This window comes from Cygnus atratus, chromosome 3 (genome assembly GCF_013377495.2).
Source record: "Cygnus atratus isolate AKBS03 ecotype Queensland, Australia chromosome 3, CAtr_DNAZoo_HiC_assembly, whole genome shotgun sequence".
NCBI lineage: Eukaryota > Metazoa > Chordata > Aves > Anseriformes > Anatidae > Cygnus > Cygnus atratus.
Genome location: NC_066364.1, coordinates 25,461,765 through 25,479,291, shown reverse-complemented (window position 1 = coordinate 25,479,291; position 17,527 = coordinate 25,461,765). Strand labels below are relative to the sequence as shown.

Genomic DNA, 17,527 nt, shown 5'->3' with positions numbered 1-17,527 from the left:
GAGGAAGAAGAGCAACCTGATCATCCTGACAGCAAACCAGTCAATGAACATATGATGTTCTGATATAAGTGTACTGAGCATTTCTGTCTGGTGGTGTGCAATGGGCCCTGGAGATGCTCAGTATGTCTCGTCAGTTAGAAAACTTGAGATAAAGGCCTGCACATCCCTACCCCACCCAGCTATTCTCTATGCACTGTGCAGAGGAAGGGCTGTGGTAATCAGTAGCAGAAATGCTGTTCAGCCAACCAAGGCTAATAAAGAGCACTTGAAGCCACTTTCATCTTGCTTATCTACAAAAGCATTGCCAGGAGATTTTGCGTGCCTGTGAATCTCCTCTCAGACAACATGGCCAGGTTCATTACTCTGTGTGTGTGTCTAAGAAAGTAATTCTGAAATGTAGCCACCAAGGGCTGCATGGGCAACTGCCGTGTGAATGCTTATTCACTTGCAGCTTGGCTTTAACTGTCAAAACTGATATGACTGTGGATTTACTGCTGCGGTTTGTGCCCATTCCTTTTAGTTATTTTTTCCCCTTATGCAACCATTGTCTCCCCTCTTATAATACTGAGCTGAATTTAATCAGTAAAGGCAAAGTTTGGCATGCACAGACTCTGCTTGGGAAAAACCGCGCTGGAAAGTCCTCCAGCACCCTTATACCATCAACACCTTCACCAGCATGTGGGGTGCGTGGCTGTTTTCCCATGATGTTGGTAAAGGTTTGGGACACATTTGTCCCTACTGTCCCATCTCATTGCCAGTAATGTGCATCATGTTGAGCCTTTGTGTTCCTAAGGATCAGGTTATGAGGTCAGACAGAAATGAAGATGTACTTCCAAGACTTCCATTTTAGTCTGTGAATTATATAAATGTCAATGTCTTTTTACAAAGGTGGGGTGGGGATGTGCAGAGAGGTGAGATAGCTGACTTCTTGGTGTCACTTGGGGTCAAGTGAAGGTACAGAGTTTTCTGGAGAGCCTGGAGTACCTCCACATCAGCTTTCAGTAAAGCTGGTTAATTTTTTTGATAACTTCAGACCAAAGCAAACTGGGCTAAGAGTTATATATATACATATTCCCACATCATACTACTTAACCTTGGGCCATCGCTCAGCTGAGTCAGCTTGATTTGCAGACCTTGCAACCCAGTGAGAAATGTGGATGAGAGAAGCATCAGCTTCCTTTCCACCAGCCCTTCTCACTGTGCCTGCACAGCTCCTCGCTGGCCTGGCTCCATGCATGTAGGCAATGTGCTTTCTTTAGTGCCACTGTCCAGCTTTCTGCCTTTCCTTAAGCAATGCAGGTTTTCCCTCTGAAGAATTATGTTCTCTCTGTGCAAAACAATCCACCAAAGAAAACATACTGCCAGTGACTCCTGATTTATCTCTATAAGAATATATCAGGAAGGAAATCAGATGAAACTTTAGCCCGGAGCTATGAGGCAGAATATCTGGTTAATTTATACAACTACACCTCCTGGATTTCATTCCTGTCTGTGCCACTTTGAATCATTAGGCAAGTCATACTTCAGCTTACCCTTTGGACAACCAGGTCTAGCAGAAGGTGTCCCTGCCCACAGCAGGGGGTAGGGAATTAGATGATCTTTAAGGACCCTTCCAAAGCAAACCATTCTATGATTTTATGATATAAAGCATTTAATTTTTCTTGTTGGGGAATTTTTGGGTTTGTAGAGTGCATCAGTCTTGGTGATGCAGCCACACAGCCTATATAATGTGTACCAGGTGAGATATAGCCCAGTCCCTCTCCCTCCTACAAAGGAATATCCTTACTTCTCCCTTTCTCTCTCTCTTGACAGAGAACCCTGTGTGAAAATTTATTCTTTTTAAATGATGAAAGCAATTATTTCTGTTCAGATTTTATAAGATGCTTTTTCTTAAACTGAATTGTTCTGCATTATGTTTTTCTAACAGAAATGGAAAAGTAATTGAGAACAATCAGCAGGCTCCTCTGTTGCTGTAATTACAGTAAATTCTTGCAAGAAATTATGCATAAATTATGCACAGCTCCTGCATAATTTTACTGCTTGAATTCATACTCCATGAAGCCACTATGGAGTTAAGTAAATTCAAGCAGTGACATCTGCCTCACTTTCATAAAAAAATGAATAGGAAATTTCTTCACTTTCATTGAAACTTTCACTGATTCATTGAAGGAAAATGAAGTGACTGGTTTGACCTGTGAACACATATTAGCTAAGTACTATAATCTTCTGACAAATTACTACCAGGAGAAAAACATTTATTAAATATATGTAATGTATCCCATTAACACCAAGAACTTTTCTCTGCATTTCTTAATTCCATTTTCCCAAAACAGAATACAATTTCTAAGGAGAAACCTTTTCTGAACATGTGATTGCTGTCCCTGAAGACGTCATGTTCCTTGGCCTTTTTTTCTTTCCTGACTCGTGTCTACTAAATCATAGACACTATTCTGGACTCACAAATACAGTAAAGCGAGTAACCTTCCAGGACTGTTCTCTTTCACAAAACAATAAAGAAACATGCAGGTCAAATCCCACTGCAGTAGTGATGCCTAAATAGCAATGTTGCCTACTAGGAAGGGGTTATGGTTATTACAACATGGAAACTCAAGTACATAAATCTGCATCATTAAAAGTACAAATGGAATGCCTTCCATTTCATTCGTTATTGTTCAGGTGAGAAACATTAGCAGAGCCTTGTTAATTTGTCAACTGTGCTAGAAAGAATATTCAGGACCTAGTAGAATATTTAGCCTGTTTACATGAAATAACGACTCCAGGAAACATAAAAGTAAGACAAAACTATGGAAGAGAATAAATGCAACTGACATACTTAATACACTGAAAGTCCTCTTTCACATTTAAACAACCCTTCCCCCCAGTCCTATCAATTAAATAGAATGGCTCTTAAAATATTCTAACACTTTCCACAGAAGCAGGAATGTCACTGGCTTTTTCCTGGGACTCTGCCCAGATTTCTGTCTACTTTTTCTCTGCATTCTTACTTGTGTACATCTTGAGCTGCCCGTCTAAACTTTTTTGGTTGATATGTCTGTTCCACATCACAGATAACTCTGAGTGATAAACGAAATAATTTGAAAGGCAACAGAACAGCATCACAATAATCTGACAAGCCAAAGTTTCAGCAGAATTAAATTGTAGTTTCCTGCACAGGTAATTAAGGAAATATAAGTACTTACCACATCCACATTTGAGCTTGTTCAAGACTCCATTATAGCCAATGAAGAGGGAACAGGCACTTCAAAGAAAATGATTTATTTTGTCATAAGATAGGCACCCAAACTATGCCAAAGAATTATGCCTGAGAAGTTCCTGTTTCCATCCATTGATTACAACAGGAGCCTGGACAACCTGTTCAGATGTAAATGAAGCTGTCTAAACTGAGGAGAGAGAAATCACACCCTATTGACTAGCCATGTTAAGCAAAGTGAGAATTTCTATATGCCAGTTTTAGGAAAATGAAGATTAGGCAATTAGAGAGAGATCAGAGTTTAATTAGTAGGACAAAAAGGATTGCAGCTTCAGGTCTACCCACACTCATCTCTGATTATTCCTGAAGACCATTTAAATCTATTATAGGCCTCAGACACTTAGAGCTTGGCATCTAGATCTGAAGTTTTTAGCGTTGGTCTTAAATAAACTTAAAATGGGACTCTGATAGTTTCTGAAATCTCATGCTGCCACCTGAAAATTTTATGTGAAGGAATACTGAAAAAGAATTGTGTATGAATGTCCCGTTTGTTTGTTTTGAAGAAAGCATACCAGAGAATGCCAAAATGCACTACTAGAAACAAAATATCATTTACTGTTAGTTATGGAAACTGCAAAACCAGGGTAAGTCAAATGCCAGAGGTTCTTAAATGCTTAACTATTGTCTCAGTCTCAGATGGTTTATGTCCTTGTATCAATTTTCCTCTCCTATCTTTTCATTGGAAAACAGTTAAAATCAAAATATCATTTCTAGTTGCCTAGTGGAATCCAACACTACAGATTTGGCATCAGGATCAGTAAGGAGTTGACTTCAAAAGGGCAACATCAATCGCCAGTCAGTATGTTTGTGCCAATGTGTGGTATGGAAGTGACAGATTCCTCAGTCATCAGGGAGATCAAATTTTTGGAATGGATTTGGGATGGCAAGCTCTCAGCTAAAGGGACATAAGCTGAGTCTCACTATCTCCCGGGTGCAGAGACTGACTCTCCTCTCCCCGCTGCCCTGGGGAGAGTCTTAGATCTCCTAGCCTCCAACACACTGTACATCATGTGAGGGTAACATTTACCTGGCACCTTGCTTAAGTTAAAGAAGCAAAGGGTTTTGTGTTTTTGTTTTCACCTTGCCTTGTGTTTTTTTTTGTTTTCTTTCCTTTGTTGGATGCCAAACACAAATGGCATAGTATTAATCAAAAAGCTCTGGGTAACCTTTTAAGAAACGCTGTGCTACGAAACCTCTTTAAAGTCCAAATGGAACACTTGCATCATCCCAGAAATGGGCTGTCTTTAAATTAGAAACAAATCTTTAAATAAATAAATAAATAAATTTGTGGGCCATTTCTTTTTCTACTGCACTAACATCTTACTTACCACCTGCCCAAAGGGGATCTGTGTAAGACCAGTGATTAAAATACACTCTACCAGCCTTTATCTAATGAGTGATTTCCTAAAGCACAGTTGTTTTCCGGGATTATACCTGTTCTTTCTTCCTTAGTGAATGACCTCAGTTAGAGTGACAGTCATCTGAACAAATGTAAAGGTCTCCACAACAGAAATCTAGGTTTGAGTTGTGCTCTTTTTATGAAGAGAAATTGACACTTCTGAGATGCAGCTCATCCTACCCAAAAGGTATATGTCTAAAATGGATCAGGTTAATCATGCTCTAAAATACCTGTGTTTGTTGTTGTTTGTTTTTTAATTGATTGTAAAATAAACCTAGTGTGACTCATCTGGATGTACATTCTAGATATCTAAAAGAGGGAACATGAATCCTATCTAAGCAATGTTAATTGAACCACTCACGCACAAGATTCCCTGTAACCATGAGCCTGTGGTGCCAAGGGCAAGGCTATGCCTACTGCAACATTTTGTAGGAAAGCAGATATATACAAAAGTCAGATTTCCCTTCAGCACCATGGATTTCTTGCATAAGGCCAAAATTGCCATGAGGCACCACATGAATTTATCTTACAATCAAAAGTGGAAGGGTTTCATATAACATAATTACATTATGAAACTCATTGCCTCAGGAAGTTCCAGATGCCAAAAAGAAAAGCCAAGTTCAAAGACCAAGAAAATACATCCATAGCTAATAGATCCCTCAACTGAAATTCAGGCCAGGAAGAAAGGAAGGCATAGGAATATCTGTCCTTTTTTCCATGCCCTTTTTCCTTAAGTATGAGCTGTAGGCAACAGCCAGGAATAGGATACTTGGCTAGATGGACTTCCAATTAAGCCTGTATGTCCATTCTCAATATCTCACGTTCTAATACTGCCAACAGTTTTCCTGTGGCAAAGAGCCAAGCAAGGAATATTGTAAGCCTGCCTCACACATACTATTTTTCCTAGGATTACCGAATGCTGGTTAAGCCTTAGTTTCACACCAGGAAAAAGACACAAAGCACAAACACAAAATGAAAGCCATTACCCCACTTGCTTTTACAATCTTACTGCAAAACATTTGTGCATGGCCGAACTCTCTATTCCCAACATATTATTTTAGTACAGATATTTACTGGTGAGGACGGTTAGTGTAGGAGCCAAACACCTACTTGACATTATCCATTCTGTTTGTCATCAATATGAGTCATCATCAGCAGTTTCATCTTCCATCCTTTTGGGCAAGGTTGAAAAATTACTAAGAATAGCAGCAGAACTTGACTGCAGTGGGTTTTTTTGTTTGTTTGTTTGTTTGTTTTTGATTTTTTTTTTTTTTCCTGGGGAACTCAACTCTTAGGCTGTGACTACTGCTGCTAATTGAATTTTTACCTCCATCTTAGAGGAGGATGCAAACAGTAAGAGGTAATATTGCTTTTTATAATGCTTTTTTCCACTGCACTGTCCCTGTCTCTCCATTTCAAGGCAGTGACATATCTAATCCTTACACAAAACCCTCCTGAAAAATCCCTGCAAAAATTTTTCCAAATAATGGGGGTAGAAATCTGGAACTTGATGGTGAGCTTTTATCACAACACAAAATAGCACATAAGGTCTGGTGAAATTCTCTGACCTGTATGTGAAAAAAATATTTCATGTATGGTATTTTTTTCTCTCCCCCAAAAACATTTGTTTTAAATTAGCCACCAGATCAACTACTGTATTTCAGCAGTGTCTGTTGCTATGTATTACCAAGTCTGAACTCTTACAACAAACTGAAATACATACATCATATTTTTCTCATTAAATACTTCTTCTAGATGACTGAGAGAAGTAGATTAAGGAAGAAAATTTGTCACGTTAAGCTAAGACAATCTCTTTTGAGTCCTTATCTATCAGCTCTGAAAAAAAAGTGAAAAATAAATATCCAGATAAGCACCAGAATACTCAACATACTTTGTACTTAATAATTATCACTCCACTTTCCACATATGAATCCAAAGAGCAAAAAAAATTTACTTTTATCTACCAGTATGATGAGTGTAAATTAATTATCATTTCAAAACTAGTTACAAAGAGACACATACACACACACCCCAAACAGGAATGTTGAAATGCTGATATAATCTGTATTCAGTAGTGGTGAGCTTCGGAAAAAATATTTGAAGTTTTGGTATTGTTATTGTTTTTTTAATCAAAACAGAGCAGTAGCATCTCAGCTGCTTTGGCTGCATTTGTAGAAAGGAGCCACACCAAGCTGAGCAGTAGCGAATAACAGCGAAAGTCCCTTTTCTAACAGCAAATGCAGTCAGCGCTTTCATTCATCTCTACATTAGCAACCAGTCACACAGTGCTTACAACAATCATTGCCATGGAGTTATCAAATTTTTCAGCCACAAATTCTGATCCCTAAAGAGATTAAATCACAGAAGCAATCCAAACAAAATCAGTGGAGTGCAGCTAATGAAGTGCATGCACAGATTTGCACAAAGTCATAGCCCCAAGTATTTATCAGCCAACAACTGGGCTAGTAACCAGATGCCAAAAGAAAAAAACAAAAGGAAAAAAAATAAATAAATAATTTGTCAGAAATGAAAGACTAATACCAGTCAGCTTGTTGTTGATGTAAATGACAGAAAACAACTGAAACAAAAAGAAAAGAACCAAAACAGAAGAACCAAAATATAATCTCGGGAGATCAATCACACAAACAAACTGTGCAACTGCACAATCCAGTTTATGTTATCTGATATTACTCTAGGCTTCTCATAGCTGAAAAAAGGTTATCTCTAGACTCAAATGAAGAACAAATCACTGGTCTGAAGAGAGCTACAAAGCTGTGGCTCATTATTCTGCCCAAAGCTGCCTCGTGTGCCTGGCATGCAGCATGCCAGGGTGACACCAGCCCTGGAAGCACTTCAGAAGACATGGGAGAAGAAGATATCAACCAAAACCATGACATATTGCCTGGCACTGATGTGTGAGAAGGCAGCCCCATCACTGAGAGAATAGCAGCAAAGAAGGACCATCTCCTGATGCCAGTGAGAGATTAACTGAGGAAATAAATAGAAAAATAAATCAAGCAAAGAGCTGAGGACTTCTCACTTGAAGGCATGATGGAAAGTATAACTGCTGGCTTTTTGAGTAGAAGAAATACATCTTCTAGAAATACACAGCCATCCTGGGACATAAGTCTTCTTTGTATCTGTCTACATCTGTTTACGTAGATCAATATAGAATCATTTGGGTAAGACTGAGTAACAAGTGCAGTCAAGTGCTTTATACAAAAGTGCCAGAGGGAAAGGAGGGAAATCTTGTTTACAGTTCAGCTAGGCTCAGGCATGAGAGTCCATGACAAAACCAGTTTGCATGGATGGAAAAGAGTTATCCCCAAGATCAGTATCAAACCAACTGGAAAGCTGTGCTGTTGAAGTTAGCAAACAAATCCTCATACATTCAATATCATGAAGGTTTTTGTCTTCTTACTGACATCTCATATACTCCTACATGTGATAATGCACGTGGCTACACTCCACAACTAAAATTTTATTTGGAAGAGGCTTTTAAGTGTTTAGGGAGGGGTTAACAGATGTTAGGAGAATCACTGCGTCAATACGAAAGGTTGTTACAAACACATTAGCAGAAGGAATTTCTCCTGTTAAGCCAGGCTTACAAACTACCTACAGGCATTCTGGCAAGTAATATGTGAATTCTACAAGTTCGTTCACAAAAAAAATAATAATAATAAATAAAATAAAATAAAATAATAAAACCTTACATTAGGTGCAAATGACAAAGTATTAGAGCAATACAATGCAACAATTCACTTCACGCACATCACTATAAAAAATAAGGCTGTGGGACACAGCCCATAAGATCCCTTATTTTTTGTTCTCATTCCCTTTTCCCATGTTTCTTCAGCTTTTCTTCTTCATGTTTAATTCTTTTCTATTTAATTTTCTTCCTTTTAATTCTGTCCCACCAAATTTTTCTCTTTTAGTGTTTTTCCTTCATTTTTAATATTCATTCTCTTTTTTTTTTTTTCTTTCATTTCTCCCATTTCTGACTTCTCACACTTTTCTGTGCCTTCTCACTCTGATTTTTAGGGCTCCCTACATCTTCCTTCCTACTATCAGCTTTCTTCTCAAGCCTTTTCCAATGTCTACAGCTGCAATGATAAAATGTTCGTGGTATACATCCCATTGCGTGGGACTGCAACCAGAATAATTCAGCCACTACCACTGCAATTTTCCCATCTTGCTGCAGCACTGCAGAGTAAAAAGACTCGTCCAGACCCACTCCACTTTTTACTTCACCAATAACTTTCTCTACAGCACCAATTTCACAGGCCCACATAGGAAAGGAGTAAAAAGATTTGTCCAAGTCTCAGTGTTTCAGGAAACAACTGAGTGCTGAAGCTCCCACCGAAAGGAGTTTAGGAATTCACAGCAGCATTTACACCTCAAAAGGGCTCATAGGTTCAACTTTTCAATACCTCCTCCTCTTTCTGTCATTGTAGAACACTTTTCTGCATCTGGAAAAAGACATGTACCTAAACGTGGGACAACAATGTCCTTAACTTATGCTTCTGCTAGTCTAAAGGTGCCTTGGCTCAGCTCAACATCAAGGTGCTCAACTCATGCCCAAAACCAGCCCATGAATTAATAATCAGGTGTTGCACACATACATCTCCTGATGGGCAACATTCAGTACTCAGGAAAATAAATGAAAAATAAAAAAAAAAGAGATGTTGCTTTGCGAAGCCAGGTGTTGATGAGCACACCCAGAAGCCAGAGGCATTTCTTATTGCGTGGCATTTCTTATGACATTGCTGTTTGGCTGAAGGAGGGTAGAGCTGGATGAAACATTGCATTGATGGACCGGAAGTGTAAACTTAAGAGGTGAGAATATAAGGAAACAAATTTGAAAATAACAGGCTGATGAAAATACCCTTCCCTGAGAAATAAATGGTTGTTCTGTGTCTATTCTTGAATGTTAAAAAGTAGATTTCAATGTATTTGTGAGTTAATAGTTCTTAATAGTTCCAAATACCTTACGTACTCATCACATAATACCTAGCTAGTCATTTCAGTCATTTTCTAAATAACTGATTTCAACACACAGATAACAAACATAAAGGTACTTTGTGACTGTTTTGTCAGATATATTCATTCCTCTGAGCATAAAAGCATTAACCAACAAAACATCTTAAACTTATGATATAATTTAACTTTTAAAACTTCATTAAAATTGCTTTAAAACATAATAACTTTTTCCAGGAAAAATGCAGACATAAATTGTACTATATAGCAATGGCTTTATAAAATTTACACATTTAAAATAATAAGCATTTTATTAGAAAACTATTTCCTGAATTCAAGACTAACAAATTTGGGATGTCTATTCATGAAATAAAAGAAAAAGCAAACTGATGACAGTCTTCCGAAGATTGTTTCAAAATCATATGCAGTCGGGCCTTATATATATTCAATAGGAGCTTAAAATAAGCTTCTGAAATTGACTTGAATAACATTTACAAAGAATTCAGATGAAGAATTTAGTGTACAATAGCTTGTGCAGTGTGTTCTGGAGATGGGAGTAGTCATTGCTTTCATATTTGCTCATAACCTTGAGCTAAGAAGCCCTGATGTAGATAATTTATGGGTGAAATTGCACCATACATCATATAAAATTACAATATTAATGATGTTTATGATGATGCAGAGATAATTAATATTTATGCTACATTACAATGATTTTGATTTTCCATTGGTTTCCAAAATGGAAACATCTTGAATCCTGAATATTTTCTGACAGTTTACTCTGTATTCAATAAACTTCAGCACTAAAATCTCACTCTAAATTCCCATCACCCCCAGATAAAAAGCAAATGTGGCTAAGACATGTCTCAGAATGGCAGGTTTATTTCAGAAGACCCCACAGCCACACTCAACAAGTCATGGTGTCTTTTTTTGAGAGCAAAAGCTATTGCACTGAATTCAGAAACCCCTAATAATACTTCAAAATGTTTGGATGCAGTTTCAAAGGTGAAAGCTTTCTTCCACAAATGCTTCCCACATCTGCATAGCCAAATACAAAATAAATAAATAAATAAAAATCTACATGGCTTGGTATCTTTTCTCCTGTAAAGCAGTATTTCATTCTTATGCCACACAGATCACTTTATCTAACATAGTTCATATGGAAGAGGAAACATATGTAAGTAATTGCAGATTTACTAGAAAATTATCAGCCACTCAGACTTTGATTGGAATGGATTACCTGCTTTTGAAGTTACTTAAATCTTTTGGGGTCATTGAATAACCATCTAATATATTTACACGCAATGAATATTTGATAAATTGTTGCACTACACATATAAACTGCTGGATATCTGTTTAGAAATTGTATCTTCTCACAGATATTAAAAATAAGACAGCTACTATCCACTGACCATGATATATCTCTGCACTTAGGAAGGAAAAAATAAAAAAAGGAAAAAATAAAAAAAACCTACAGAACCAAACTACAGCTAGCTTGTAGCTATCTCAGTGAGATAATTATTTGTTATTAATGCACACATTTCATGTAAATGCCAATATTTTAAAGATCATTCTTCTATTGGGACAAATTGCTTTTGTTTAAGAAGTCTAAAAGAAGACCACTGAAATATTTAAACCTTCTCCTGCATCTTTAATGAGGGAACATCTAAATCTGTAATATTTTGTATGAGAAACAATAAAAAGGGAACACAGGAACATTAATTGTAACAATATACAATTTCATAGACAAGTAGCGTTTTACAAGAAATCTAAGTTTTCCGATAAGCAATAAAAATAAGGTTATATGAGTAATTCTGTTCTTAAATGTATTTATTATCAAGAAATATAAGCAGAAATAGAGAAAAGAGATGCTTTCAGAATACTAAGATCAAAATTTTAAATGAGATTATGTTCTGAATTTTATGAAGTATGTAATAGTAATTGCTACACTGCAGTATATTCTGACAATCAGCTTTAACCATCAAAGCTCATCCTGCTACTTCAATGCCTGGTCTCACACCCTTCTCAAGCCTAAAACTGCCTGGAAATTAATTTCATGATGATCTGCATTTTCATGACTCTCACATCTGCAATACTCAAGCAATTCACAGCGTTCCTAGGGAGCCAATTATTTCCATTTTCTAGGCAAAGAACTAAAGAACAATGACTAATATCTACAAATGCTGAATTTACGGCTTTTAAGAAACAGCCTACTGATGTCCCTAGTTTAGTAATTTTGAGATTGCCACCCATGCACCTTCCTGCTGGTGGCTAATTTCTCAGAGCAGAGTGTGTAGAGCCATTTTCTCAGCTCATCTCTTTGACTGGCATTCTGTGGGAGGGTGTAAATGCCAAGTTTCCTTTTCTTTGGACATCTCAGCCTCTTCGCTTATGTTTTCTGCATTTGACAGGAAGCACAAGTTCTGAAAAATGTAAAAAAATATTCACCTGGAAACAGAAGGATGAAATACTAAATTTTATTTAACTGAATTTTATTTATAAAAACACTGAGGATAATTGTGGTTTTGTTCAGACCACGTCATATTCCAAAGTAACTGGTGGATGTGATTCTTAAACAGGATAATAATTTCAGAATAAAGAAATAAACACTAATCCTGTTATTGACATTTGTGTCATAGTACTTAGGAATAAAGCAAAGGGAACATTAAATTTGCTCAGATAATCATGATTTCCAAACTCTAAAGTGCATTTTTTCAGAGGTAGATTCTTAGAATCTATAAATGCTGGAGTTTCTGAAAACCCCAGGCAATCCATTACATGATGCAGCATTGAGTCACTACAAGTCATTGGCAAGGCTGGCAACCTTGACCCCCTCAACCCTGAATTCTGCTCCTTAGAAACTGGGGAAGAACTGTGGGTTGACTTGGTTACAGGAAAAATTTATCATCGCAGTCCTTCAGCATATAGACTTTCTGTCCCAGAAAAGACAGTATAAACTAGCTTGCAACAAATAAGTCTAACAAGAAAGGTTGTGGTTTTTTGGTTAACTGCTCCTCTCCCAACAAATAAATCACTGACAGTTTCTTGATTTATTTTTTTTAATGTATGCAAAATCAGTGTCAGTTCACCTAATAACATAACCAGAATAAAATCTCTATTTTCAATAGAGATCAATTTCATAACGTTAATGAAAAATGTACCTGTTAAAGAAAAGAAGAGAGACAAATGATGTCATTTTCTCTGCTGGGATTTCAAACACAAATACTTATCTTTGCATTTTTCTATTCTTGTCTCCAACTGGAATAGAGAACACAGTTTTGGCTCAGGAGTTTTGCTAAGAATTACCATCTCTTTGCTTGATTATAAGAATTACCAACTCTTTGCTTGATTATCACTTAGTTCAGTTGATGTTCGGCTGTTGATCTAGAATCACTTCAAGGTACATTTACTAAAGAAATATTAAATGACACAGCTCTTGCTTGAAGCATGTTTATTATATAAAACCCACAACAACAGCTATATTTCAAGTAGAAGTAAAATGGTGATAAATGTGCTGTCAGTAACTTTTTATGAGATATATGGAACCTCTACGAAAACAATTTTAAATCTATTGAACAAGGAAACAAGTTTTGATGGCTCTTTCCAAAATCTTCAACTGTAAGTGACTCAAGTGAGTCTGATTAATTTATTTCACATAATTTAAGAAAATAACATTTCAAAATCCCTACCATTTTTCCCATGCTTGTTTTCCAAATTTTCATCATGAACAAGACAGAAAACACGAAGTAGTAAAGACAGAATGCTAATAATTCAATTTCTGTCTCACAAAGACATTTTTTTTTGATTTCTGTAAATACTTTAGTTCTAGATTATGAATACATTCATGTATAATTCAAGATAAGAAAATCATCATTCTGTTGCTTTACATTTTTCAGAATCCTGACAAGCTAAAAGCTGTTGAGCAAAATTAATTTTTCATTTAAATTCAGCAAATCTGCTTTTGTTGCTAACCTGGGCAGGCACAAAAACCTGGATACAGTAACTTACCAGGCAGGGATGAATGTAGTAAAAAATACCATCAGAAAGTATTTTGGAGTATTTATTGCATGTCACCATTAGTTCTTTGGAAAACTTACCAGTTAACTCTCAACAATTAAATATTTAATACAACAAAGGTTTTCTGTATGACCGTCATAAGGAAACAAAATTAATCCTATCTTAAAACAACATAGATAAATCTGATGCCAGGGTGACTACTGCCAAAACAAAAAATACAGTTTTTGATACTGCAAAAAACATCTGATAATTCAGCTATCTCATAGAAATAAATAATAAATAAACAAGAACAAAAATGTTTTGTGAAAATGCAGAATCGCCATTCAAAGCCCACTACTTCCAAATAGACATTCGCCTGCAGATTTGGCTAAGCAGTACTATATATGTTTTCATGGCATTTGCAGAGCTGCATTACAATAACCTGTCTTGCTTTGGCACACCAAAATCTGCTCCCTGGTCTCTCTACTATTTGACTCTCAGAAAGACAGGGAAGGCTGAAGAATGCTTAACACAGAATTTAGCATGCAATGCAGTGGGTTAATAAGCCAGAACATTTTTTTTTTCCCCTGCCATAGACAGTCTTCTCGTCAGCTATCATGGTCAAAAGCCTTTGTGCCAATGTAAGCTAGACTGAAAAAATGGGCCTCTTTTCCAAATACATGTGAAAAAAACTAATGTACATCTCAATCTCCTGTGTCAGCAAAATCAGCACATTGCATGAACCCATGGTGTTTTCTATGCAAACTCAATGAGAATTGAAGGGGAGGCTTTACTATCTCATTTACAGAAAGAGGCATGGCAGTGAAACTATCCAAGTACAACTCCCTGTTTTGCCCGAGTCCATGAATGAACTGAAGAGATGAACTTGACATCCCAAACCAGCCTTGGGCATCTGCTGCCTGCCAAGTATAAAAAACAGTCCCCATCCTTCCTCCTTCCAGCATCATACTTCAATTCACTCCGGATTTCAAGAGAAAGATATTTGGAGACACAATTCCATTTTCAAGAAGACTAAAAAGAAGTTTATGAAATCTTGAAAACTATTGTAGAACTGAACTATTACCTTACCCACAGCCTGACTTCTCACTGCACTGAGACACCCCTAACAGCTCACACCTTTCAGAGCCACTGAGCCAAGAATGTCACAGTTTCAGTGGGTTTCACTTGCTGTCACGTCCCGTTGAATCTTCTCTTTGCAACAACAGTGGTGAAACCACTGATGCATTTTAACATGAAAGCTGAGACTCTTACACTATTAAGCGATTCTAGAGGACTTGTAATACCATAACAGACACCTGTGTCACAGGATCACAGCTCTAAGAGCAGCCCTACTATGTGTGGTCTCTGGAAGACCATCCCACCAATGCTAGATGCTGATAAAATAACACAAGGAAAATGATGATGCTTGTTCCAGCTTTAATGCTTAGATCAGCTAATAATGGTTCCATAGTGACAAAAATAACATCTCAAAATGGACTTTGATTCAGCTACAAGGGCAACCACAAAAGCATAACAGCATTCACGTGGCTTCTTGTATCCCAAGAAAAAGGTCTTATCATGATGTCTCCTACAGCAGGCATCCAGAAGACCACTCAGGAAAGAAGAGCTGCAGCTCTGCTCCCTTGATACAACAGAACTTGGGCAGCGAGGGTAATGCTCACCACTAAAGTAGAAACATCAGTCAAAGGTTTTGGATGGTCTAGAAACTAAGGACTACCAGACTTTGCTCCATTTGTTATCCAGTTAGGAAGTGGTGGATACTTGACAGGACTTCATCATTTTTCTACAGCACAAACGCATTCCACACACAGGTTGCGTTTCTCCAACCTGTGTTTGTTAACATAAATGCATAACAGACTATATTAAAAAAAAAATGCTACCCTGCTCCTTTTTTTCCTTATCTAATGGAATCCTGAGAGAAGAAATTTAAAAAAATAATAATAAAAATAAAATAAAATAAAAGCATTACTCAACAGAGACTTGATTATTAAAATAAGTCTGAATAATACATCAGTAAAGAGTATAAGCATGTTTTTAAAAAGAGAGTGAGAGAAGGGAAAAAAAAAAAAGAAGAAAAAAAAGTCCCCACTGCCTTCCCTGGGAGACATTTTGGATAAAATACCCCGATAAAGTTAATTCATTCACTTTTTGGAAAAATACTTATGAAGCTATTGCATCATTGCTACCACAACACCAGAATTACTTCAGAAACAAGCAGAAGAACAGATATCCTGATATTTGGATCCTTTTCCTTTGAAGTAACTTTTTCTTTTTTTCTGGGTAAGTTAGCATCTAAGGTGTTTAGACTTGTTTAAATACTTAAAATGCATTTAGGAAACTTAGTTTGAGAAGCAGTCACTAATTACCATTAATTTAATGACATATCCAGGGAGGACAATATGAGTAAAACATATTGAAATATTATGCATTCCATACTCAATACAAAGCAAATATGGAAACATATTATTGTTTGTCTGCTGGTTGCCCTGAAAATCTAGCTCATTTAAGGTCCACCTTCTTTCTCCCTTTCTCACGACTCACTTCTTTCCTCTTATTCTGTTCATTGCCAAGTAGCTCTATTTTCAAGAATTCGTATCAAAGTTACAGATTTAATGCCACTGGTGTATTATTGAACACTTTCAGAATTTAAAGGGCAGTGAATTGAAAGCAGTATTTTTATATATATATATATTTTTTTTTTACAGAAGAATGAAGAGTTCTAAACGATGAGCATGGTCTCATTATGTATCAGCGTTAAATGTGTGAAAGGTGCCCTGCAGATGGAGAAAGTTGTTGCCATGTTTCCTGAAAAATATATTGGTGCTACTTCAAAATCAAAGAATAAAAGAAATGTTACTTGCAAGACACCTCCCAGGGTCACCCAGTCCAGTCTGGCTCAAAGCAAGACTACTGCCAAAACAAGGCCAAGTCAGCCATGTCCTCACCTATTTGAGTCCTGAAAACCTCCCAGGGTGGATAGACCACAAATCTCATTGTTGTTCCAGTGCTGTGCTACCCTTCTAACAAAGGAGCTTTTTCTAATGTCCATCCTGAATTTCAGTGTTAGCAGCAGCAACGGACAGCATATGTTTTCCCAAGTGTCACCCACAACTCATTCCCACGTTCCTGAGGGATATTTTCCCTCAGGAAACATATGACTTTTCTCAATCTTATTTGTGAAATGGTCTTTGTCCCATTCTAACTCTTAAACTATACACAGGTATATATCATCAGATGACACCTCTCCACGACAGCTTTTTCCACTGATGCAACCAAAGCCCACCTCATGCATTCTAGCAATGTCTCTGTATGATTGGCACTAGATTAAAGAAAAGGTAGTGTAAATTGACGTGAGGCGAGAGCTACGTGTCAGGGATTAGAAAAGAGGCCAGAGCAGCATTCTATGTTTCCCCCTTGCTGTGGTCCTGTTTAATGTCACGTGAACAGTGACAAAATTATATTGCTTCTTGCAGCCTCCATGTTTAGTCCTTCCTTCCTTGGCGATCACTTGCTGGAGCAATCCATGCCTCTGCACCTCACCTCTAGATAAGCAAGAGGAAACAGTGATGCTCTAGCTGCAGCAATGTCTCAGCCACCACGTCACTCCTGCACAGTGAGGAGAGATTGTATCCATGCTAGGATCTTATCAGTCTCTTCCTGCAAAGCCACTGCAAAACCTCAGTCCTGCTCTTCAAAGCTCAAGGATATCTGAAAGCATCTCCCATGACCATCCCTTATAGTAAGAGGCTGCCACAATCTGGGACAAGGTAGCACAGAACACCTGAAGCATGGCAGCCCACCCTGCTGAACCTGGTTGCATGACAGACTCTCCCAGAGGTCACAAAGAACCTGTAAAGCAAGAA

The 17,527-nt window shown here is 37.3% G+C and overlaps 1 protein-coding gene across 1 annotated transcript in view; it reads right to left on the bottom strand.

The window, feature by feature from the left end:
* MLIP (muscular LMNA interacting protein) overlaps window positions 1-17,527 on the bottom strand; it is a 98,554-nt gene that overhangs the window by 68,379 nt on the left and 12,648 nt on the right. The gene's annotated exons all lie outside the window — the stretch shown is intronic.